This window comes from Harpia harpyja, chromosome 11, assembly GCF_026419915.1.
Source record: "Harpia harpyja isolate bHarHar1 chromosome 11, bHarHar1 primary haplotype, whole genome shotgun sequence".
NCBI lineage: Eukaryota > Metazoa > Chordata > Aves > Accipitriformes > Accipitridae > Harpia > Harpia harpyja.
In genome coordinates, this window is record NC_068950.1 from 9,366,344 (window position 1) to 9,391,847 (window position 25,504).

A 25,504-nucleotide genomic window follows, 5' to 3' on the forward strand; every position below is an offset into this window, starting at 1 on the left:
ACAGGGGTCAACATGAAACCACCTGATGCGTGAAGCCTGGTGCCAAGGTCATGCCAAGTGAGTTCCAATTGAGCTAGTGGCCCTGCGGGATGAATTTGGAGATTGGAGCCCGTCCCCCTGGGATGAGGTTGGGGATGTTTCAGGTTCAACTGGCCCATGAAAGGTGCCTCTTTTGGGCAATGCCCCAGACAGAGGGATTCAGGCAGTGCAGGAAGGGGCTGCCCGCTGGCACAGCTATGTCTCATGGTGCCAGTGGGCGATGCAAGCTGGGGGACCGCATCGCGTGACCCAGTTTGGCTGTACCTACCCGGTGGAAAATTCCTGCCCATGGGCAGCGTCCTTCTGCCTTTCTTTTTAAGCAGTTCGCTAAGGACGCAGCTAACACACAGAGATAATAGGTGCTGACAGGAGCCTGGCTGCTGATTGGGTTTTTGCCTGGGCTTACATGATATTTGTAATTAAAGGAAGGTGGGAGGGGGGTTTGTTGCAGGAAGGGGGCAAAAGTACATAGGTGTGATGGGAGAGACCAAGTTGCAGAGAAGCTGGGGCTCTCTGAGGAGGTCACAGGAGGGGATGCTTACACTAAAAGTCAGTGTTGAGATTACTCATATCCATGGCATCAGCGTGGATTCCCTCCCAAGCTGTCGGCGTGCCAGGGAGGCTGGGGACAGGGTGTTCTCCCGTGTGGGATGGGGATCCAGAGCCCACATGGTGTCAGAGCTGATCCATCCCCATGTGGCAACGGTGCTGAGCGTTGGGAGAGGTCACCTTAAATTTGGGGGTGCTCATGGCATTTCCCTGCAGTCCTGCAGAGGCTCTCTGCTCTTCCTTTTCCCGTCCTTTCCTTTCTCTTTCACCCTTATTTTCATGCAGCAGTACTCACCACCTGTGTTCTCAGAGCCCACCCAACTGGGGTGGATGCTATGCTGACTCTTTGCGAATCAAACCATTTATTTCCAAAGCTTTTTTTGCCCAAATTGAATTTTCCATTGAGCAGCAAAGGTGCTTTGTTTGGCTCTTTGTTTACAAGGGAAAAATGCGCACCAGAAAAAAAACCAGTAGGTGTAGGTTAACTTTCAGCTTGAAGCTGTTTCACTTGCCATGAAGGAATGGTGCAGGTCTCTCAAGTCAAACATGTGCATGAGTCTTTGCAAGATTAGATCTTGTAGTTTGTCTTCCTGAATGTGTAAATATACCCGAGGGAAACCTTTGTCCTGGTGGCAACTTAGGATAGTTTCCAGCCTATCTCAAAAAGAAATCTTGAATAAAAATAGAAAGATTTAGACACACAAAACCCTCCAAAAGACGTAAACAAACTGTCTTAAGAAGGGATGTATTCAAAGCAAATCAGAGAGCAAGTAATATCAGGAGCCCTATGGAGATGCTGGACATCTGAAACCCCACACTGGAAGACGTTACACAAATGACGGTAATTCAGGTAGGGCACCAGGTAAAGCCTAGCTGTGGGTGATGCTGTTCCAAAAAGGGAGGGAGCATAAATCTTTTATACAGGGCCGAAACGCTGGGGCTGTCCTCCTGACTGTGGAGCTGCCTATTGCTTGATGCTGGATATGCAATTCCTGTCCAGAAGGGCTCACATCTGCCAATGAGGTATACAGGCTGAGGAGCGCTTTGAACCAGCATGTACAAGCACTCATCTCCCTCTGCCCGGCACCGCTGGGATCAGAGGCACAGAGGGGCTCGGGGAACAGGGCAGTGCGAGCAAGGTAGCGGCGAGCCATGTCCCCTGCGTGCCCGTGAGCATTGAGGCTGAAGGAGCTGGATCTCAAAACAGAGGCGCAGTTCTCAGCTGGGCCAACCTTTCCCATTTCTCAGGGATGTCGCTGGGATGTTAGCAGGGATGCAGGTGAGGCTGGCTGGGAGAAATCCAAGTGGCTGCTCTTCCCAGGCTCCCCAGCAGTGATGTATCTGCCCGGTGCCAGTGAAGTGTTATCGCCACGGGCTGGGTGGTAGCCCCAGGGCACCCTGCCATCTTGCTGAGTCAGCTGGCCCAGATATGAAAGAAAAAACAGAGGTGGGACCTACTAACCCAGCAACTGCCACCCCAAAATCTGCTGGCATGGAGAAGGCATGTTGGTAGGGCTGCAGAAACAGCCTGAGCTACATCCAGGAGGATGCCTTCAGGTACCGTGCAGGGAAGATTTCCAGGCTGAGCTTCTGGGTAGCAGTGTGGTGTCAGAGGTGTGCAGCATGTCCATGCATGGCCCAGGGGAGGCAGGAAAATCTTCCTGCTCTGCCTCCATCCCTGTCTGCCAGATGGAGGGAAAGTGTTGCAGCATCCTCAAACCCCAGTGCCCTGGGGCCTGAGATTGCTGTCCTAGTGCCTGGGTTTGCAAGTGATGCTCAGGGTTTGTGACTGACTCATACCCTGTTTCCCTGCATGGGTAAAGGGCTCATATACCACTTAGAGAGTCTGGACTCCAGGACTTCATTCATCCCAAAGTGGCTGGCTGGGGCTCTGGTGTCACCTGAGCAGTCCGATGGCACAGGGCGGAGGAAACCCAGGATTTAACCATCCCATCAAAGGTTTGGAGACCTCCAGCATCTCCGGCAGGGCTGCCACCTCTGCTTTAAATTAAGAGGTAGGAAAAGCTAAACAGAGTTAAGAGGAGGGGAAGAAGAATAAAAACATGGATGGAGCCAGCCCTGTGTTGGAGATAGGAGGCATACAGCCAGGGGAGGAGGAGAAGAGCGAGGAAGGGGCTGGCTGCTCCCTGCCAGCCTCTTGGGTAATATCGGCGGCGGTCATCTGCAGAGATCTGCTTTTGGCACAGCCTGCGTGTTTGTGTGGCATGGGGAGGGGGTGCGAAATCAGCTCCCGCTTCCAGGAATCCTCCCAGCACAGGATATGCGGCAGGGAGCTGGTAAACATGATACAACCGCTGGCCTGTAACTCAATCAGTGCCCTGCATTAGCTGCTCCCTGCCCGGGGACCTCGCTAGCCTTATGGCTTCTTGGGGTGTCAGTGCATGGGACAGCGTGTCCCAGGGCATGGGGCATTGCTGGCCGTGGGTTGGGAGTGATGGGAAGTGTGGTGGGAAGCTTCCACCAAGGGTCTGGGGGCCAGGGCAGCTTCTCCAGCCCAGGGGCGGTGGATATTCCTTGGGTGCAGCCCGGGTCCAGCTGCTGCTTGCAAACCCTCTCTGGCCTCAGCCATGGGCTCCCGATGTCAGAAATAGCCACTTGGCCGAGAAGCAAACATCTCCCCCGACCTTCCCTTCCCCACCTCCCCATCCTGGCGGTGACAGGAGCCGCGGGTAACAGCCTGCACCCATTCACAGATAACACCAGCTCTCCTGCGCCGGCTGCCAGCACGCCTCGAGCTGCTCCTAATCTGCCTGTTCGCAAAAATACATCTCACTTGGGCTTTTTGTTCCCCTCCCTCCCTTCCCTGCCACTCCGGAGAGCTGAGCTGCTTTATCGCTGCGCGCAGGGAAACCATGACCTCCACTGTCTGCTGTCTGCTTTGGCTCCTCATCCCTGAGAGCAGTGGTGGGCTGGCATGCCAGCTGGGGACATATGCGGGGACATGCGAGGGGACACCCACTGCTGTGCAGTGGCGAAGGCAGAGCACCTGGGTCCTGATTTCGCTGTGTCCCCAGATGCGAGAGGAGGGGGGTGGGAAGGGGATTTTGCTATCACACAAAGTTATATTAATTAGACCAGTGTCAGGCTTGCAGATGGTTTCTGCTAGCAACCTTGATGTGAGGGCTGAGTATTGATGACCCCAAGCACGAGACCTGGGTAGGTAGGAATGGGAGTGAAATTAGTTACTACGGAGCATAAAGCTGCACAGGTGAGGATGGGGAAGAAAAGCTCCTGCTGCTGCTTTGGGGCTTGTCTGAAGTGGCAGTGGAGGAGATGCCTGGAGGCAAGGACACCACAAGGGTGAGATGCTCTCAGTGCGAGGGGACAGGGTCCCCACTGCACAGGGGACCGCTGTGCCCAGCCTGGCCTGCCTGCAGCAGATTTGGATGAGCGGGACAACAGGGTGCTCAGAGGGATGGGAGAGCCCAGGGGAGATAGGAAGAGCTTGGCTGGCCTGGCTTAGCAAAGCAGGGAGCGTGAGGGGGACATGGAGCCTGCCCCCTCCCGACCCCATGCCCAGTTCTTCAGCAAATTGGCCCCAGTTGATTTCTAAATATATTCTTCAGCTGAGACCAGGGAAGGACAGGATCTGGCCTTTTTTTTTTTTAAGTCCTCAACTTCATTTCTTTCACAAAGGAGGACACAGCCAGGGGAGGCAGGGCCTGGCCAAGCAGCCTCCTGTGGGAAACAGGGTGGGTTTCGTGCCACCCGCCGGTTTATTTGTATTTTTAGAGCGCGCCGCAGGCACGAGGTCACCAAAGTGAGTGAAATTCCACCCCGGAGTGGCTCCCCGTCCCCATCCCACTCCTCGGGGACAGGTTGGAGTCAACAGCTGAGCCAGGGCTCAAGTGTCCCGGCTGCGGCAGTGCCCGGCTGAGGCGAGGGGCTCGGGCAGCTGGGTGGGTGGGTGCCGGGGCTCTGGGTGGAGGAGCTGGGGACCAACAAGGTGGTGAGCAGAAGACAGCCCTCCTGATTTTATCACTCCTAGAAGAGCCCCCTGGGAGTGAGGGTCTGGCTGTGCCATGCTGGAGACCCTGGTCTTGGGGGTGGCACAGGGTGCCCAAGGGCTCTCGAGGCAAGTGATCTCAGTAGGGGATATGTTTGGTAGGACAATGGGCACCCTGGCCCGAGGAAGCTGGGGCGTGGGGATGCTGAGACGAGACTGGGACAAACTGGGGACGGGTGGGGAGCCTGAATACGTCGAGGAGGAAGCAACGGTGTACCATGGTTGCTCAATGGAGTGATGAGTTGGCAACGTGGTGAGTCAAAAGCTGGGGGGGGGGGGGGATGCTAGCAAACAGGAATGTGTGGGGGCTTAAAATGGCACAGCACATCTTGAGAGCAGGGTCTCTTCATCATCTCCAGCAACAAGTGATGCAAGCAAAGCACGTCGTTAGGGCTTGGGCTCGACAGCGAGTGAGTCAGGCAGGCGGGAGTCCCACCTCTTGAATCACTGCTGGCAGCGATGCCGGACGCAGCCTCAGCCTCGCCTGGGCACTGGGAGCTCCCCCTTCCTGCTTTCGCTTGCAAGGGGTGATGGAGTCACAGCCCCCATGGGGTGGCTGCAGGGGAAGATTGTCACTTTATGAGCTAAACCTGAAATAAAGAGAGAAACTGTCCCCTGGGATGCTGACCCAACTGGAAAGTATAGCAAGAGATGCTCCCAGGAAGAGCAGAAAGTGTCAGATCCTTGCTTTAAGGCAAGCTGAGAGTTGTTTGAGAGCTGCTCCTTGCAAGGTGTGAAACATCTTCCTCTGCTTTTTCTGATGGTCTTCTAGGAGATGGTTTTCCCTGCTTGAGCTACCCAAATGCTTGGCATCACCCGGTTCAGGTGGCCCAAGCACCCAGCGGTGATCCCATATGTGGGGGGGCCAGTTGCTTTCATCCAGAGATACATACACTGATAGGAGTCAAAAGGACGAACGTTCAAACCATGGCTTGAACCTCAAAGGTAGTGCTGAGGAGCTCTGCGTGAGGGAGCCGAACCCCAGGAGAAGGGGTTGCAAAGCACTGTTCTTATTGCAAGAAACACAGCACAGCCTTTTCCACGGCTGCTGTGTGGCACTTTGTGGGCTTGCATCAGGGAATAACATACCCTGTTATATGTGGCCTGGCATTTCACTAGCCTGCCCCCCACCCCCTTTGATCTCAGACTTGGGGACTGGGATCTAGTTTCTGAGCCATCCTTCCCTGATGTGGAGGCACAGGATGATGTGATGGGGAGAGGCTGGCTGGCTGTGCAGGGCAATAGAGCGGGCAGGGGATGCCCCACTGGCATGCTGAGTCCTTTCTGCCTGTCTATGCTGAAAGCAAGGGCTCCCTCCACCCTGTGCCCACACCTCACCTCCAACGTACTACAGTTTTGGAGTGATTTTTTTCCCTCTAATACACAACCCAGTGCCTGCCTGCACCTCCTGGGTGTCATACTGCCAGACCATGGCTCTGCTCTGGAGCATCCCCTCTTTTTTTTTCCCAGGCCTTGTTCTCAAAGATTCATCCCCTTTTTTTCCAAAGCAGGCTGTTTCCCCTAATAGCAAGCGCCCAGCTGCCAGCAGCTGAAGGCTCAGTTGCTTTGCCTTACGCACGAAACTTTCCACTTGTGCTTTTCGCCTTTCCAGCCAAGGGAAGCCTCTTGCCTGCAGAAGCGTGCGGGAAACGTCTGCCCTCCTGTGTTCAAAGTCCCCTCCAAAGAGAAGCCAAGGGTGCACTGACCTCACGGAGTAAATATTTTCCATGACATCTTCCGACATCTCCTTTTGGGCTCTGTACCTATAGCTGACCCGGGTCCGGGTTTGCAGCCAGCCTGCCTGAACTCCGCTGGTGCAGGGAATGGGGCTGAATTCTGCCCTCTCCTTGCTTCCCTACATGTCCCCATAAAATGTCACTGCCTGAAGGTTTCAGTGACCTTTTTGGACACCCCCCCCCAGGGACTCTGCTGGCAAACGAGGTGGCTTGTAGACACTGAATCCTGCCAGCTTGCTGTGATGGTTTCTCCAACACCTCCCCTCACCCGCTCGCAGATATAACACACTTGTGGTTATGGGCTGCTGCCAAGCCAGCTGGGATGCTGGAGGCAGCAGCCTTAGAGCAGGCGCGAAGCATCCATGGGCCAGAGCTGGGATGCAGGGAGGTTGTTTTGAAGTGGGAGCAACTTGTCACCAGGCAAAGGAGCGGAGACTTACTGACTCCGTATCCTTGCTGCTCACCCAGCTGAATGAGAAGGATGATCCAACAGCTATTTTCCACCTCCAGCCTCTTACTGCTCTTGTTGTGTTGTTCGCCTATGGACTCCTTCCCCTGACAGTGCTCTTCTCGAGGGGACAGTCACATCTGGCGCTGATCCACGATGGGTCTTGGCCACTGGATTTACAATGCAGGTACTGCAGAGCCCAGGGCTCTTCATGGACAAGGTCTATTTTATTTGCAACCACAAAAAGTCGGTGGCTTTCCCCCACTGTTGGTTTGCTAAGAGGAGATGCTGTGGTCATTCTCCTCTCAGGGCTTTTCAAACCACATGCTGGTTCGCAGGCCCAGCGTGGTCTCCTGAGAGGGACCAGGGCATTTCATGCCACTGCGTATAGGATTGGATCCCTTAGGATTGGATCCCTACCACCCTCCCTCTTGTGGAACAGGGAGAAAACACAATATGCTGCCAGAAATAATGCCAAGCATGTGGCACACACCAGGAGGTGTCAAAAGATGCTCACGTCAGCCTCACAGGCAGCCCTGTGCCTTCTGCATTGGCCATGTAGGGAAAATTACCCAAGCAATTTGCTGTGGGCATTACAGAGCCCTTTATTTCTAGGGCCAGGTGTCACCTATAGCAAAAGCACCTCTGCAAATGGGGCAAGGAGACCAGCTATGCCTGTCCTTCTGGTAGCTCCTCCTCAGTTTGTGTAAGAGATACCAGTGTTTCCCAGTTCTTCTGCATGGGAGAAGTGCCGATCTTATCTATAGAGTTATTAGTGCTAGAGAGAAAATGAATATTAAACATCTATTAGCCTGGGTGGTTTTAGAGGTTCTTTTTTGGCTTTTTAGCAAGCTTTTTTTTTTTTTAACAGATCTCTTTTTGGCAGCCAGGGAAGTGTTTTCCACTTGATCCACAGCTTGCCTGGTGGTAGCTTCACAGGAATGCTTAAGGTTTAGTGGAGTGCTTGGCTGGACCAGCCTGTGACTTCCAGATATTGTCCTGCACCTGCTGCAGAGCAAGTGATGGACCTCCTCCCTTCATCCCGTGCTCTTGAAGAAATGTGTGTGTCTATGTGTGTGGTGCCCAGCACTCCCCCATGGCTGCAAGCCGCACGGTCTTGTGCTGACGCATCAAATGCACAGGCTGCTTTTGATGAGCTGGAAAACAGGGTGAGCTCATTTGCCCGTGCACTGAAGATGCACATGTCACTGGCACATTTTTGCACCTATTTTTGTCTGCTCCTTGGAAGAGGCATGAATCCTTGCTCTTAACCAAGTGCTGCTCTCCTCCTTGCAAATACCAGGGTGGATCTCTGCTCCTGGGAGGACATGAAGGCTGTTATGGTGTATCCCACCTGAAGGTGACAGCTCAGTATCAGGGGAAATGGGACTCTGCTGGAAGTACCTGCCTGTTGGACATGGCAGGCTTTTGGGGAGGGGTGTTGCATCATATGTTGGAGGTTGACACTTAGCTGGATGTATAAATCTCCGCTTTCCTGGAGGCCTGGCTCTTCCCTGGGGCTGCTGCTCTGTCTCCTCGTGTTTCTGGGTAGAGGAAGCTGCAGCTAACCTCACCGCAAACACAAATTAGTTGGTTTTTTGTTGCTTTTTGGGTTGCGGGTTTTTTTTTGGTTTTGTGTGTTCAGTTGGAACAATAAAACATCTGTTCCTGAGCCCAGCAGCTGGACCAAAATGAAATGACGTTAGCATCAATTATCCTCTGGGATGGGGAGGCTGACAGGAGAATGGTGCAGATTTCCTTAACACTCAATAACAAATGAGAACAACAGCTTGGCTAGGTGGCTCGTGTTCCCAGAGAGTCTCCAAACAACCTGCCTGCTCAAGCCCTTGCACTGGGGTACCCACTGTTGTGCACCGCTGCTCTGGGTACCAAACATCAGCTGTGGGGTGAGTGGCAGAAATGCTTTTGCAATGATCAGAGAATAAGACCCATTTTTGGTGGAAGGGCTTACAGATACTGTGGTGGCAGAGACTTTTCTGAATGCACCAACACAATACAAATACCCTGATACAAAATCAAAGCACTTTTTTGGAGGGGGCTTGTGCTGCAGGGCTGGATGTGCACCCACCTCCTGCGGGGCCAGCGCAGAGAGCCCCAGCTGGGACATCATCTATGGTGGGCACAGGCAGCCAGTCTGGAGCAGAGCTGGGGTTCGCAGAGGGATGGGATGATGCAGAATCACGTTCCCTGGGTACAGAAAGGGGCTATTAACGGGGAAAAAGGGAGGGGGGAGCGATGGAGCACAATGGCTCTGATTTGTTGGCAGTCGTGACCTACAGTCCCTGGCAGCACCTCAAAGCAGCTGTGAAGTGCCAGTCGGTGGCGATGCTTTGGCGCGTGATACGGGCGCCTGACCCTGGCGTAAGGCTGGGACACGGGCTGCCCGGTGGGGAGGGCACCGACCCGGCTTCTCCTCCCTGGGGCCCTGCAGAGGAAACCTGAGCACACTTGTGATGGGCTGAGCGCTGCTGGGACATGGTGGCTTTGCTTGCCAGGGCTCTCCCCAAACCCATCTGCCCTGCTAGCCATGCCTGGGTAGATTTTACCTCTTACAGGACTCGGGTTGCCTTTCTGCCCAAAGTTGGGTGGATGCAGCCACCGCCATGGACAAGGTGGTGTCAGGCTCCAAGCCAACGATGGGCATGCAGATACTGTGAGTGTGCACACACACAAAAATATCCTCCTGTCCCATCCTGAACAAGCTCACTGGAAGGTGGTTATTTCCCCACATCTCGGTAGCACAGAGAAAAACCATGACTGTGGGAAAACTCAACAAAATTATGAGAGAGTAGCATTTTTATGAGCGAGCTGCTTTATACCTGCACAGCCAGATGCCTGAATAACTTAAAGCAGGCTTCAGGAAATCATTTGGGCTGCTGCAATTTTGAAGCCTCTAAAATAGCTTTCCTGCTCCCAGGGGAGCTGTGAATTTTTAGGCCTGACAGCTTCCAGCACCCCGCGGGTGAGGTACAGCTGCTCAGTGTGGAGAACCCCCCCACCGTGGGGCAGGGCTGGGGGAAAATGGGGCTTATGGGGCTCACTAGTGACGCTTGTTGCAATTTTTTGGAAGGAAAGTGAGTGTTTGGGATGAGAAGCAAGGGAAAAAGAGCCTGTTTGAGAATAACAGCTTGCTTCAAAAACCCAGCAGCATCAAGCACCCATTTTGTCTGGCTTCTTCCTTGAATGTCATGGGTACCACCATGGGACAGCGTGTCCGTGATGGGTGCATGTCCTGGGCTCTGTTGCGGTACATCTGCATACCCAGGTGCACTCCAGTGCTGCAGCTCTCACAGGAGCATCGCTCAGCAAAGACACTGCTGAGAAAACCCCCTTGCTTGCTTGCCTGAGCTGTTTTACTCTAATCCCTTATTGCCTTTGGCCTCCAGCCTCAGTTATATCAACAAGCCACACTGGGCCAAAACTACCCCAGGTGTCACATCCGACGTGCATTGCCTCTCTGCTCCGAGTCTGGGCTCTGTGGGCGCTCCTGCCCTGCCCTCTCCTACCAGAAAATGGAGTCCAGCTGGGAAAATCCCCAAAACTTCACTCAGAAGAAACTTGGCAGAATTAGGAGCAAAAGTAAAGGAAGCTTTAGCTTAAAAGAATAATAATAAAAAAAAAATCACTTTTTGTCCCAGAGCAACTGAACTTACTCCAGTATGTCTATTTTTTGTTATTTTGTGTACTGTACTTCAGCCTGTTTTCTCAAGCCTTGCAAAAGTGAGTGTGTCGTCATTCTGTTTGCCTGTCCATTCCCTTACTAACACGCTGAACTGGCTGATTTTGGGTAGGTCTGGCAAAGACATTAATTCCTCCCCAATATTCAGGTCTTTCTGGCTGTATGAAAATAGGTGCCAGTGCTGGAGGCTGGGCTGATCTCTTGCAGAGAGGGAAAGGCCTGTTGGGTTCCTGGTTTCCCAAAAACTCCCAGCTGGCAGTAACCCCATTACCTGGAGCGTCAGGCAGCCAGGGAAGTGTCCGAGTCAGCACGCAGCAGCCTGGGCAGCAAGGGGAGTAATCCGGGATGCCCTGTGCAGGATGCGGGCGGGCAATGGATTTAATAAGAAAAGCTTTTTCCCTCCCTCCCAAGGCTGGATTAGGGAAGAGTTCGTCAGCCAGACGTAAAACTTGGTAATCCCTTCGTGCTGGGATGAGGAGGGCTGTGCTGAGAGCCCAGGGTTTGCGTGCGGGATGGGGTTGCCCTGACTCCAGGCATCTCTTCCCCTCCCAGCCTGGCAGCACAAACAGCTTGGAGAGACCCTTTGGTGCACTGGGATCTGGAGGGATAGAGCCGAGATAAAGGCTGAGGTCCCTGCACCCTGCCTGATTCTCCGGTGATCCATCCGAAGTCGTCTTGCCTTTTCTTCTTTTGACCCAGTTAGCAGTGGCCTGCTTTTCCCAACCTGCTTGGTAATCCTAAGTAATAGGAGGCAGATGCCTAAAATGTCTCTTGAGGAGCTGGACCTTAATCCCTACCTACAGCTCTGGTGCTCTGGCTCCCTGTAAACTGTCACACATCTGCAAGGACTGAGCCTCCCGTGCATCACCCTCCCCTATCCAGGGCAAAACGTGTCCTGAGGGGTGCGGGGTGGTGGGAAACAGGGTTTTGTGGTCACCAGCCAAGGAGCCAGTGGGGCAGAGCTGGGATATGCAGCAGCCACCTATGGATCATCACCCAGAGGAGGGTTCAGGGAGCTGGATGGGACAGAAAATGCTGAACAAGGTGCAGGAGAGGCACTGGATGTATGCAATGCAGCCGCTGGCCTAGGGAAAAGGAGGTGGGGTAGGGAAAGAAGAGGAAAAAGCAAGGCAGGGGCAGCGTGCTGTCTGCCACGTGGCATCTGAGACACTGGTGGGATGCTCCGTGTGGGTGGTGACCAGGCAAGGGATGCCCGGCTCTGCTTTGTCCCAGTGGCTCTGCTGTGCGGCTCTGGAACTCTTCCTGCTGCTGGGATAGGGCATAGCCTCAGGCTGGGGTTAAAAATGTAATAACATCTGCAACCCACCTCAGTGGGGGTTTTGTGCTCCCTAGGGCTCCCATTCAGCCCTGCTCACCCAGGGGCTGCCTCCAGCCCGCAACCCAGACTTGGCATCGCTGCCTTGGGCAGCTCTGGGGGGGCTGTGGGGCTGCTGGGGCCAGGAGCTCTCCTCCCCCCAGCCCCCTCACCCCTTCATTTCAACACACGCCTCCACCTCTGGCTTGTTTGCACAGCTCAAAATGTTCCGAGCATTATCAGTGTTTGCACTTTTGCCACTGTTTGTGCTAGTTGCACTTTAAAGGCAATCAAATCAAGCTTTGTTTGCTTACAAGGGAACCGTATTTTTTCCCTCATTAGACAAATCCACGCTCGCCCTAAAACATGGCACCAACCACCCCTGTAAGCCCTGGGCCTGCTCGGGCTACCAGGGGCGATGTCCCTGGAGGAAAAGGGGCTTTATGTGTGCAAATGGATGCCATGCATCACCCCATGGCTCTGCCTGCCAGGCTTTACACTTCATGGAGGGGGCTGAAGCCAGCATCCCCCCTCTTTCACCTTTCAGCTGGTCCCCTGAAGCAGGTGCCGAGGTATCCTAGGCCACACAGCCCTGGCAGGCCCTTTTCCAAGTGAACTGGTATTACCCCTGGCAAAGCCGCTTCACCCCAACTAAGTCCTGGGGCTTACGGGAGCAGAGTGGGAGCCGGGTGCCGCTGACGACACCGGGTGATGCAGGTCTCACCGGTGCGGGAAGGGACCTCGCGTGTGCTGCTGTCCCCGTACGCTGACACCGCCTTCCACGTGCCAAGTCCGACGTGCCAGCTCCGACATGCTGTCCCTGTCCGGTGGGTTAAACATTAACAGGTTGGGGCCAGCGCAAGGCCAGATGAGTCTCAGGAGTGACTCAGGGAAGGATGTTATTTCTGGAGAAAGCAATACTAAGAAAGTGCCCTCCTCCATGCTGCTCAGTGACCCTCTCCGATCTGGCTGCTCCTCCATCCCTGCTCATGGAAAGCCTTCTTCCATCATCCTCCTCAGCTCCCCATCTGCTTTCTCCATCTTTCATTCTGGTTGAGCAGGCGCTTGCTGAGCTGCTCAGTGTGTTGCTCCGTGGACAGGGTATATTTCATACACCATCTAAGGCTGACCTGGCCAAGGAGATGCTGCTGGGGTTTGTGCTAAGCCTCTCGGGGTGATGCCAGCTCCGCCACTGGCCCCGCTGCCCCTCCGAGCCCTTGGTACCACTCCAGCACCCTCGCGATGGTCAGAGCCCATTGCAAACCCTGCTCTCCGCAGCCCCCGGGGCTCAGTGGCTGGAGGGCGACCACAGCTGCCCATTTTTCCTGCAAAGGCAACGCTTCTTGCAACCAATCCCTAGATTAACGTAAGGCATTTTCTCTGCCCCGCCAGGGCACACATCTCCTCTTGAAAGAGCAGCCGTGATGGCTCAGCACCAGAAATACAGTGTAAACAAGGTGCCTGCCGGCACCCAGCTCTGCAGGGACAGCCTGGGGCTGGAAGGGGCCAGAAAAGGCACAACCCACGCAGCTGTAAGTGAGATTTAAGCTCAAAAAAAAAAAAAAAAAAAAAAAAAAAAAAGAGCTGTGGAAATGGCAAAGCTCTCTCTGGGCTGTAAATAATGGCAGCAGCCGGCTTTCCCCGACCCGAAATGTCGGTGCTGTGCTGCAGTGCCGGGCGGCTAACCCTGCCCTCTCCTGGACATCGGCTCACCGGCAGCCGGGCCCCTTGGGGAAATTTCCTGAATTTTGAAATGCCCCCCCCCCCAAGAAATGCAGCCTTAGCTGTTTGAGGGTTGCAGCTCACACAGGCCTGTTGGGCCAGGGGGCTGGGGGAGGATGGTGGCATCGCAGAGCTGGTTTAGACTGTGAGGCCGTGCTCCTTGGATAAGGAAGAAGGAAATGTGGGAATGCCATCTGCAAACCAGGACTAAAGCACGGGGGAGCCCTGAGAGAGAGGGGGCCATGTGGAGGAGCCCCACAAGCTGCATCCCCGCAGTGGGGATGAGGTCCTGCAGCTGTGGGACACGGCCACGGGGCAGGATGGGACTGACCGAATCGGCGTAACCCCTCTGGTGTGCCAGGGACAGCCCTCGCTTTCCTGCAGCACTCATGCATTCGTGTGTAATGCCTGGTTTCATACCTTCAGGTCCTGGGGTTGTTGTTTTCCACCCCTGCTGCCCAGGGACGAGTGAGTGCTGCTGGCACGGCAGTGCAGGGAGCCACGGGAAGGTGACTGCTGTCCCACCACGCTTTGGCCTTACAGCTGGTTTTGCCTGGCGTTTCATTTCTTTTTTGGTGGCTGCTGGCGTTACCTATAATAAAGCAAACAGTGTGCCTGAGTCAGCTTTAAATCTATGTGCTGTGTTTACTGAGATGGCCAGGAAAGTTTGGGCTGGGATCACTGATGGGGAGCACAGCTGGGACAGGGAAAGGCACATCGCTTGGTCCATCCTCACGCCTCCTTGGCAAGTAAGCACTGGTGGCTCCCTGAATTTCCCATTTTTTTCATGGGGACCATTTTCCAGACCAGGAATGAATGGCCACAGTCTGCCATGTAACTTCCAGCTGTGCTCTCCATCTCAGAGGGGATGGCTGCTGCAAAGCAGAGCGGGGCTGTAGCAATGCCTGACTGCCTGCAAACCCAGCGCTGCAGCCCCCAGCCTCTCAGTAATGCTGGGGGGTTTATTTGGCAAGCCAGGGTGGATGTCACTTGCTCTGGGGAGGAGGAGGCACCCACTGCAGCTGTAATTCACAGGTCTGGAAAGCAGCCCGGGACGTGCCTGGTGCCGCCTGCTCCCACACAGCGTGGGTTGAGCCGTGCAGGTGGGCACAGGGCGCCTGGCACACGCTGGCACTCAGGGAGCTCATCCTTGCCCAGCACAGCCTTGGCTGCAGCTCCTTGTTCCATCCTGTCCTCCCAGAGCATCTCTCCCCCTCCTCCTGCCACAGCCAACAGCTCACCCCCGCTTGCAGGTCCAGGCCAGCGGCACTCCTTGGAGTCCTCCAGGCTCTGCCAGTGCTAATTTCCCTAAGAAACAGTGATGCCAACATGTTGCAGGCACTGCAGCATGGTGCCAGCTCATGGGACTAATCCTGCCTTAGCCCAAACCCAGGCACTGCAGCATGGGGTGAGCTTGGGTAGGAGACACACTTGGCTCCCTGTATCACATCCCAAAGCCCGCAGGCAGGGAGCAGGGGCTGACATGAACATTCCCATGGTGCTAATTGCTGCCTGTAATCCCAGGATTATGTTTTACTGCTTGTTATATCCCTCTCACAGCTCCCAGCTCCATTCCCTATCCCAGGCCAAACCAGAGCACAGCAGGCCTTGGGATCCTCCTAATTAAATGCTATTATTATTTTTTTACACTGCATCTTTTAATGCAATTTAAAACACATGACATAAAGACACAGCTCAGCTCAGAGACCCACATCCTTCTGCCACCCAGCCTCCAAACCCACCCAGCGTGTCCCTTGGGATCAGAGACTGAGTGGCGAGCCCGAGGGGACAACTGCCACCAGGCTTTTGGTGGACGCCCCCCAGCACCTTTGCTTGGGGTGGCTATAAAGAAAGGACCCATTTTTGGGGTGTGTCTGGAGCTGCTGGGGTCCATCCTGCAGCACTGGGCAGAGCAGAGCCCTGCTGACCCCAGACAGAGCAGCCATCTGTGGCATCCATCAAAATGAAGGCACCTCCTTGGGAATGGCCATATTTCATCCCTGGATCCAGAGCTGTTTATGAAATTATCAGGACTAGATGAATGGCGATTTTTGTTTCAGCAGACAGGCTATGCGCCGGGCACCTTGCGGGAGATAAATCTCTGACCCGGTAATCATATTTCTCCTCCTTTCTCCCTTCCTGGCTTCAAATAAATGGGTTTAAACTGGTCCCAGCTCTCTGAAGAGGTGGTGCTGAGAGATGGGAAGAAAGGAGGAGGGAAGGGCAGCAGGAGGCTCTCCCAGCCCAGCAGCTGGAAAGTCCTGAGGGCCTCCTGAGCAGTTTCACCATGAACCCAGGGGCCTCCAAGATGCTGCAAGGGACCGCGTCCACTCATGCTTTTCCCTCCTCCCCACCTATACAATGGACCACCAGCGAGAGGGTCTGCTGAGGTCGGGGAGGTGCAACTGGATGAAACCTCTCACCAGCTCTTGCTGCTCTTCTGCAAACACCTTTCTGGCACCAGCAATGGCAGCCATGCTGTAGCTTTTCCGCCTGTAGCTTTGTTGCTTTATTTGATTTTACCAGGTCTGGTTTTACTGGATATTTTTGCCTTTTATGTGGCCCAGTACTCAGAATAGTTCATCTGGAAGGATGCTTGACCCATACGCAGCTTTCCATGGACGGTATAAAAGTGGGGGATAAGGGGACTCGAGGTCCCACATACATAAGTGAGACAGAAGTGGGGGGATTTGATTTATACCACACTGTGGGCAACGGTGCTGTGGGGCACCAGAAGTAGGCTTTTAGGATCTGCTCAATACAGGATTGCAGGCTTCTGAAAGGCTTTTGAGGGTGTCTTGTGCACAGCCCCAGAGTCCTTTTGAGCTTTGCTTTCAATAGTGAAGAACCCATCAGGAAACTGCAATGCAAAGCCATACATATACCTGCCTAGAGCAGGGGTTAAATAGTGGGGTTTTTTTTTTTACACAGCTTCATGTTTTCCTGCCTGTCTGAACATTTGGCAATAGACTGTTTGGTCCATGGGTTTTTTGTCCAGAAAAAAGCAAACTGGTCATGTTTTTAGAGGTTCAGTGGAGAAGCATGAGACCAAGGACAAGAGCTCACCTCATGACAACAGCTGCCTGCCTTGGTGCTTGCTCAGTTTGGCCGTACTGGTTAACTCCTCAAATTATCAAAGTTTTAGAAAGCACCTCTCTAAAAAAAAAAAAAAAAAAATCCATACACTGATATCTTTTGCATAGCAGCCATGGATGTGTGCATCAGTTTTCGGCTCAGAAAGGCTGTCAGGGTGGGTCCCTGCTCCCTCTTCCTCCATGTAACAAAAATTATTCAAATTCTTCTTATCTAATAGCCAGCTAGCGGTCTTGTACTGCGTCGGCTGAAGAGCAGATGCAGCTCTGGCAGGCAGTCAGAAAAACACTAAATGAGCAAGTTTTTCTTCTGCTTCTCACATCCGCACCATTCCTCGGTGCTTGCAAGTGCGTGGTGTAATCATCCTCCGTTTGTTTTTATGGCTTCAGTTCCAGAATAGATGGGAACAGAAGCTATAGTAAACTCTGCTCCTGCTGCCGAGAGCTGCAAGAAAAATGGGGACGAGTAGGAGGCAGTTACTACTCTGTCCCCTTGAGCTTTCTCTGTTAAGCACTTAATAACTGAGATACCGCAAATCAAGCATGACAGGTGCCAAATGGCAAAGGTGCCTCTTTACTGTGTAAAACACTCACAGACATTTGCTATGATCTGAATATCCATGAGCTCAGCCTGCTTCTCTGGCTGATTTACTTCACCAGCTAAAATATAGCACCCTTCCCAACTTCCCGTCAGCTGGAGAAGAGGCTGGGTGGAAAGCAAGCAATATTTGCCCTTACACAGAGCACTAGACCCCAAACAGCCTGGGAGCGTTGGCGAGGCTGTCGGACACCAAGCCTGTTCCCCCAAAACATAGACTGGGATGGCACAATGTGCAGGATGACAAAGTAAAAGATTTCTTGCATGGAAAGGAAAAAACCCCAACACTTCTTGCACCAGCAATTGGAAAATTCTTGAAGAAAAAAAAATTGTATTTTATCTTTTTAGGTAATTTATGTAGTTCCTCTGGGGACAGGTAGTAACTGCGTGGTGATGGAGCGTGTTGGTGCGACCCAGGTGCCCAGGACATGACACAAATATTGCACGAGCAGAAGGCAGAGGGTCCCTCCACTCTTACCTTTGCACCTCGCTGGTTTATGCCCCACTCCCTCTCCCCAGGTACTGCCATGCTGCTGCGGGCTGGCTCTTTGGGCTAACTCTCCATCGCCTTCCCACCAGGCCAAGGACAGTGCAGGGGGTTTGCTCATCCTCCTACCTCAGCTGTGCAACCCGCCCAGCCCAGCCGCCCTGTTCAAGCAGGCTTGGCACGCCTAAAGCAAGCTTTTTGCAAACAAAAACACAGCCAATTGCCTCATCTCCCGCTGATTTATCTGCAGAAGGAAAAGCTAAGCTCAGCCTTGATGTCTTGCTTTTTATTCTACTTGGTTTTCCAGACAGGCAAGCCAGGGCCCAAGGAGTTCAATGAGTGCAGCCAAGATCAGACCACAAATCAGGGCTCAGTCAGCCCAGGCGTGTGGGAGCTTCCCAGCTCAGCCTCCCGGCCAGGGGCTCCTGCAAATGATTTATTTTTCACCTGCTGCTTCCTTATTATTAGTGCATGTGCTGCAGTTCCTCATTACTTCCAAAGAGCTTATTTGGGACTCCTTGTCCCCGTGCTGGAGGGTCAGTTGTGGCCTCACAGGGCGGGCTGGTCCCTGCCGTACATCGTGCAGTGGGGCTGGAGGATGCCCAGGGTCTCCAAGCAATTGAGGTGCCATTGCTCATCCAACTACCAACTGTAAGCAGGCAGACGCCAAGGAAAGAGCTGGTTTTTCCTTTGCTGGGATTGTGTTTTTGGAGCAGCGTGGTGGAGGGCTGAGTCAGCAGTGGCTCTGCGAGCCTTCCCACGCATCCTGGGGCTGCAGTGAGAAGGGAGAAGCTCCACATGCCTGTGTGACAAGGGTCTTTACCTCAGCCGTTGCAGAGCCTGAGCTTTCAGGCAATTCATTTTGCCCACCCTTGCCTCTAGGCAGGTTTCATTTGAAAGGGTTAATCTCTGGGACAGGGGCTGCCTGGCACAGATACAGCTCTGGCCATGCACTAAGACTTTACCAACCAGCAGCAGCAGCAGTTCACAATACCATGTCGCTCCAAGCACAGCTCCACCACAGCCTTTGCATGGGAGCACAGGTTATTTTAGCTTGTCTGAACCTGCAGCGTGGTTGCACAGTGTATTGGGTTTGCGTGGAAAGGTTTTGGTAGCGGGGGGGCTACAGGGGTGGCTTCTGTGAGAAGCTTCCCCCATGTCCAACAGAGCCAGTGCCAGCCATCTCCAAAATGGACCCACTGCTGGCCAAGGCCGAGCCCATCAGCGACGGTGGTAGTGCCTCTGGGTGAACAGATTTAAAAAGGGGAAAAAAGTTGCTGCAGGACCAAAACTGCAGCCAGAGAGGCATGAGAACATGTGAGAGAAACAGCCCTGCCGACCCCCCAGGTCAGTGAAGAAGGAGGGGGAGGAGATGCTCCAGGCGCCGGAGCAGAGATTCCCCTGCAGCCCGTGGGGAAGACCATGGGGAGGCAGGCTGTCGCCCTGCAGCCCAGGGAGGTCCACGGTGGAGCAGATATCCACCTGCAGCCCCGGGACAACCCCACACCAGAGCAGGTGGATGCCTGAAGGAGGCTGTGACCCCGTGGGAAGCCCGTGCTGGAGCAGGCTCCTGGCAGGACCTGTGGCCCCGTGGAGAGAGGAGCCCACGCTGGAGCAGGTTTTCTGGCAGGACTTGTGACCCCGCAGGGGACCCATGCTGGAGCAGTCTGTGCCTGAAGGACTGCAGCCCATGGAAGGGATCCATGTTGGAGAAGTTCATGGACGACTGTCTCCCGTGGGAGGGACCCCACGCTGGAGCAGGGGAAGAGTGAGGAGTCCTGCCCCTTAGGAGGAAGGAGCGACAGAGACAACTTGTGATGAACTGACCCCAACCCCCATTCCCCGTCCTCCTGTGCTGCTGGAGGGGAGGAGGTAGAGAAATCAGGAGTGGAGTTGAGCTCAGGAAGGAGGGAAGGGTGGGGGAAAGGTGTTGTGTAAGATTTGGTTTTATTTCTCATTACTCTACTCTGGTTTGACTTGTAATAAATTAAGTTAAAATTTCCCCAAGTTGAGTCTGTTTTGCCTGTGACAGTAATTGCTGAGTGATTTCTCCCTGTCCTTATCTCAACCCATGAGCCTTTCGTTGCATTTTCTCTCTCCTGTCCAGCTGAGGAGGGGAGTGACAGAGCGCTTTGGTGGGCAACTGGCATCCAGCCAGGGTCAACCCACCACACACAGCCAAGATTGGCTGCAGTTAAAGAGATCCTGGTGGAGGGGCTTAATTTCTTAACACTTTTCAGTATTCATCATTCTCAACCCCAGCTTAACAAGGAGCTTTATATGCGCAACCTCAGAGACATCCTCCAGACCCAAAAAAGATGGACTTGAAGAAGATGGTGTCTTGACAAGCAAGACCTATGCAAAGTGGAGGCTGACATTTAGCCGGGTGTCGGTCCATGCCTGGTGCTGCTCACTGTGGCTGAGCCAGCATCACAGGGGGATTATTCTCTGGGTCCACCAAAATACCCCAAAGCTGGATCGAGATGAGCAGAGGGGTTGCCTCTCTCCCTCCATGGGCGGAGAGGCTGGCACCCGGTGTCAGCAGGGTGGCCCCGGGACACAGACTGTGTCACAGCCGTGGGACTGATGCTGGCGCTGGCCTTAGGCCAGCTGTGGGAAGGTGTTTACTGCTGTCATAATAACAGCAGCTAAACAGCTGGCAGCTTCCTACAGAGCCAGCACCCTGCTGGGCTGCTGGGGGTGGGCACAGGGACTCCAATGGGCAGAGCCTGCAGTGGGGAGGGTGGAGAGGTGGCTTTGGGGAGGCTGGCGGGGCCCTGGGGTGCCCTCGGGGTGCTGGGGCTGGGAGCTGTGCTTGCTGGGGCTAGGGTTTGCATGGGGGGGGGCTTTCACACCTCCTTGTGCAAACCCAGGACGTGTGGCTTGTCTCAGCTCTTGAACGTGGCTTTCCTCAGGATACATGATCTGGGGTGACACCGAAGCACCCCAGCACCACAAAAAGTGCAGAGCGCCCGCCTTGCTGGGTGAGCGGAAAGCCGGGTGGTGCAGGGATCTAGCAGGGACAGCAGCCCGGGCTGTGACAAACAGCATCCCTTGGTCACCCATCCCACAGGGCTCCAGCCCCAAAGACAACCAAGATGTTATAAGGCGGTTTAAAGGTTTTTTTGCAGTTCCTAGGCTTGTGGGCACTGATGGCCGTGTGAACTGCCCCCTCTTCAGGCAGAAGGGTTTAAGATCTTCTCCCTGGCCCCATTCCCCCAAATCAGAAGATTTTGGTACACTACAGTGCTATAAAACACAATTATTTGAGGTGCAGGGAGGTGGGGTTTCTACTTGCGGTGCCAAACACTGCCCTGCAGCGAGGAGCCACCAAGGCCCCCTGGAAGTGCTGATACCAATGGGTGATGCTCAGCAGGGGTTACTTTGACCTACAGCGTCCAGGGCTGCAGCCCTTAAAGTTGTAACTTGATTCTGCAGCCCTATAAATATGACTGGTGCAAAACAGTAACGGTAACTGCAGTAACAGTCATCTAATCCGGTTAAATATAACAACTATAATCCAGCAGATTAGCCGACTGAGTTGTAGGGACCCCAGGAGGAGTCTCTGCCTGGTGCTGGCTGTGGGCACAGTGGCCGAGGAGAAATGCCAGCCAGCTCTTCATTGATGTGAAAGCACACTGAGGATGAAGAGTTTTGCAGCGGTGAAGATGGCATATGGCTATGCAAAGGTCCAGTTCCTAGAGAGGTTCATGAGGAATTCGGTATGCATCCTTTGGGCATGGAGTCAGCTCTCATGTTGCAGTGCAGATGTTGCTCCATACCTGTTAGGAGCATGGTCTGTGTCTGGTGGTCGTTGGAGACTGATCTCTCTCTGAAGCCACTGTGCCCTGCCTTTTTACTAGCCACAGGCTCATTACCTGCCTGGGAGCTGCACAAAATGCTCAGCTGGTGCCTCCCTGGCACGACCCACCCATCCCGTGGGTTTTACCCTGGGAAGCTGTTTCTTCCCTTTATATAACCTGCCTAAGCATGGATTCCTACATCAGTCAGTGATCAGATGACACCAGAAGGGGAACAAAGGGGTTGCAAACAGATGTTTCAAAGCCTCCTTCTTTTTCTGCAAGAAACAGGAGGCTCATAGCCACAGCCAGAGTGAAACAGCAGAAAAACCTCCAGCAGAAATTCTTTTCCAGCCAGAATTGTCCCTCTGTCACTTACCTCCTTCCTAATATCCCTGCATGCCCCTTTCTGCTGGATTAGTTGGTGCTAAGGCTTCAACAGCCTGTAAGGAGACATCACCCTTCATCTGAGAAGGAATGACAGAGCCTGAGACCTCACAGCCCCATAACACTCACATGGAGCAACCTGATTTAGGGTGTAGGAGATGCCTGTTCTGCCCATGGCTCCCTCCTTTCTTTATAACTCAGCTTTCTGCCCCTTATTGCCCACCCTAGGCAGCATCACCAGACAGGAACCGGCAATGGCCACTATCACCTTGCTGTGATTTTTGTATCAGAGATGATGAGGAATAGCAGTGCACAGCAACTAAAAGGTGTCTGTCCTACAGAGACCAAGCATCCAGGCTGTCTTAGTGTGCAAGCACAGGCAGGTGAGCCCAAGCACCAGTGCTTGAAAGCCCATGCTCTGAATTGCATTGACTATTTGGGAGCTTTGAGTCTTCCTTTGGTGGGTCTGAGAGTGAAGATCACCGAAAGAGACTTGGACCAGAGCTGGGCTCTCATGCATGCATTGTGGTGGGGATCACAGGACCATTCATTTGGAGCTGATGTCGGTGAAGAATCAGGGGGAGGGTAAGTGTCATCTGCTTCTCCAGTGACTGGAGAAGACTGACCTGGAGGTTGTCAGCAGGGCCCCATGTTGCAGGGTGCTCCCCAGCCTCCCCCAGGCATTGCCCATTGGCAAGGGGTCTGGGCACAACTGGGAACGAATGGGGCCCAGGGGGACTCAGGGGCTTTGCCAGACCTACCTGCATAGTTAACTGCACACTTCCAGGGAAGAGGAGCATGTGGGGTAGAGCCATAGGGCATGGACATTTCTCAGCTGCAGCACAAACCACATCCTCTCCTTTTTTACTACTGTAGGAAACTTCATTTGGAAGAAAATATTAGAGCACATTGCCTGGCTGGCTCTGCAGAATGCGAAAAATAAGCAGGAGGGATGGGAGCAGCAGGGAGGGGTGGGCAGACTAGAGGAAAACCTCACCCCAGGCAGAACGGTGCAAGGGCTGGGGAGAAACTCTCTGCATGCCATTTGCCAGTCATCTTTGCAGTCCTGGAAACAAGCGCTGGATCCTGGAAATGCTGCTGGAAGAGAGGCTGTACCATGAATTTTGAATGTAAGGCAGCCCCGAAGAGCCAATAAATAAATTTGCATGCACATCCACATAACCAACCTTCTCACCTCTTCCCCCTTTGACACCCAAACATGGTATCCGACCTGTGGGATATATTCTCCCCTGTTACCAGAGGCCCCATTCCCAAAGTTCACCCTCCTGTTAATTATATTTCCCTCTCTGATCCTCCTGCCCTGCCCAGGTTGGCTCCTGTCCGAGTGTCCAGGGCAATATATGGCAAGCAGGAGGGCATGGGAATCACGGGGCTGACAGCAGTAATTTATAGCTCATACTGCAGTGGTTCTGAGTTCAAGAGGGTGGCTGGAAGAGCAGTTTAATGAAGTGCAAAGGAATGGGCAGCATGAGATACTGAAGCTGAAAAAAATACCAGCCTACTGCTAAATAATTTTCATCTGACTAGGCATGTCCCGCAGTCTCTAAATCCTTCATCCCGGCTTTCCCCGTGCCTCCCAAACCAGACACTCTCATGTGGAAGGTGGGTCCATCCCCCCATGACCTCCACAGTCCACAGCAAATGGATGGGAGCTGGTCCCAGGGTCACCCTGGCGGGTCCATCACGCCATTAGCCAACGAGGAGCGGGGAGCAATGTCCCGGGAAGGTCAGTCACTGCAGCAAGGCAAGAGGATGGAGATGGAAAGCACTCGTCCGGCTTCTGAGTTGCTTTGCAAGAGAACTGGGATGGAGATGAGAAGCTGGTGCAATGAAGGCATACTGGATACCATATGCACCTTTGATCCCATCTTGCTTCCAGTTCCTGGAGGCAGATGGTCTGGCAGACACTGACGGGATCTGCCTCTGCCAATCAGCTTCTCCTGATCCTGTTTAGCCCATAAATTAGACTCGATGTCATAGCTGTGGACAGCAGTTTCCAGACTAATGGGGCAGAGCCGGCATCCTTATTCTGACCTTCCTGTGTGCCCATGTGGGAAGGAAAGAGATGCGAGTGGCTCCTTTCCCCACGTGCACTGAACGGGAAGGTTGTGCAGTGACACAGGATGGTGGTGGCCTCAGCGATGCCCCTTAAAAGCCTGAGCAAACCGGAGGCCCTTTGGGGCACTACCAGCAGTGGGCAGGGCTCAACACAGGCAATGCTGCTTCTGCTGCTCGCTCCTTGCTGCTGCCTTGCTTTATGCCTTGAACGGATTTCAAAGCTCTTGGCACCACCCCTGAAGAGCCACAAAGACCCGGCCCTGGAAGAGGGCTGCGGCTAGAAAAGCAGATGCTATATCACTCCTCTTTGCTGGAGGACGGCTGGGAAGAGGAGGCCCAGGAAATGAGGGTGTATTTCATGTTGACTTTGCTATTTGGTGCAATGCCAGAGTATTCAGCAGTGGGGGAGGAGGGGAAGGTTATCTTTGCTCCAAAGAAAACTGAGTCTCTCCGCCAGGGAAATCTCCTCTGAGACTTGAAAACCGATGGGAAGGTTGCCCTTGATGCTCCGGACCGGCGTGGCGTGCCCTGCCACAAGGTCGCTGCCCCACAGTAGGTACAGCTCAAATCACCGGCAGCATGGGGAATTACTGTAACCGCAGGGCCATGCCACAGCTAACACCCTCCTGAACATGTTTTCCCTCCCATAACCCTGATGCAAAGCTGGGTGTCCCCCCCTTGCTCACTCCCTGCCAGCTCTGTCCCATCCTCCCAGCATAAAAGGCTGAGCTCGAGCCCAGCCAGCCCCTACCCTGGTTGCCACACGGACATAGGGCTGATCTGTAGGGACAGACACTCGTCCTGCTGCTAAGCCCATCTGTATCCCTAATGTGAACTTGAGTTGGGGAGGGAATGAACCCCCCCTCTCTCTTTTCTTTGGACTGCGACAAAACCAGCCCATTTCCTACCACTGCAGCTCTTGCAACATCCGATACGAAATCCAGCTCCTGAGCTGTTAGTTTGGCTGATGTTTTCTACAGTGAGCTGTAGACCATGTCTGTATCTTATACCATGATATCATATAGGATATCCTATATATTGTGCCTGCATCCTACTTCTCACTCAAGCCGAAGTCTGAGTGAGCAGGTGTCTGGGATGACCAGTTTGCCCAGTGAATACCATAACCAGCCCAGGGGCACCCAGCACCTGCCCTCTCCCTGGCTCTGCACCTATGGGTGAACAGAGCAGTGAGTTTGCTGGATGAACGTCTACCCTGCCTACGATCAAGTCTACTAGAAGACTGTATCTGTCCTTCACCCGTCTGACACCAGCCATCCTCCCAGCTCCACTTTCCAACCTGTCATCGCTGGCAGGGCCCTGGCTGCTCTTCTGTTACCTTGCGGGGGTTGTGTCCATGGGTGTAATTCAGAAGGGCTGTAAGGGTTAAAACTTGGGGCTTTGAATCTTCCAGTGCTCCTCCTCTGGCTGTGTGCTGGAGGTGTGCAAAGCCAGGAAGCAATGGCGGTGCTGGTTATCCATGCAAGATGCGTGCTTTTCAGGCCAGATATTCTGTGTCCTGATAGAA

At 53.8% G+C, this 25,504-nt stretch overlaps 1 long non-coding RNA gene across 1 annotated transcript; it reads left to right on the top strand.

Moving 5' to 3' along the window:
- The first annotated feature begins 1,643 nt into the window (after positions 1-1,643).
- LOC128148445 (uncharacterized) lies at positions 1,644-10,825 on the top strand. Its single transcript, XR_008237286.1, has 3 exons — positions 1,644-2,145; positions 6,228-6,986; positions 7,671-10,825. It is a non-coding gene; the product is annotated as an uncharacterized LOC128148445 (long non-coding RNA).
- The last annotated feature ends 14,679 nt before the right edge of the window (positions 10,826-25,504 follow it).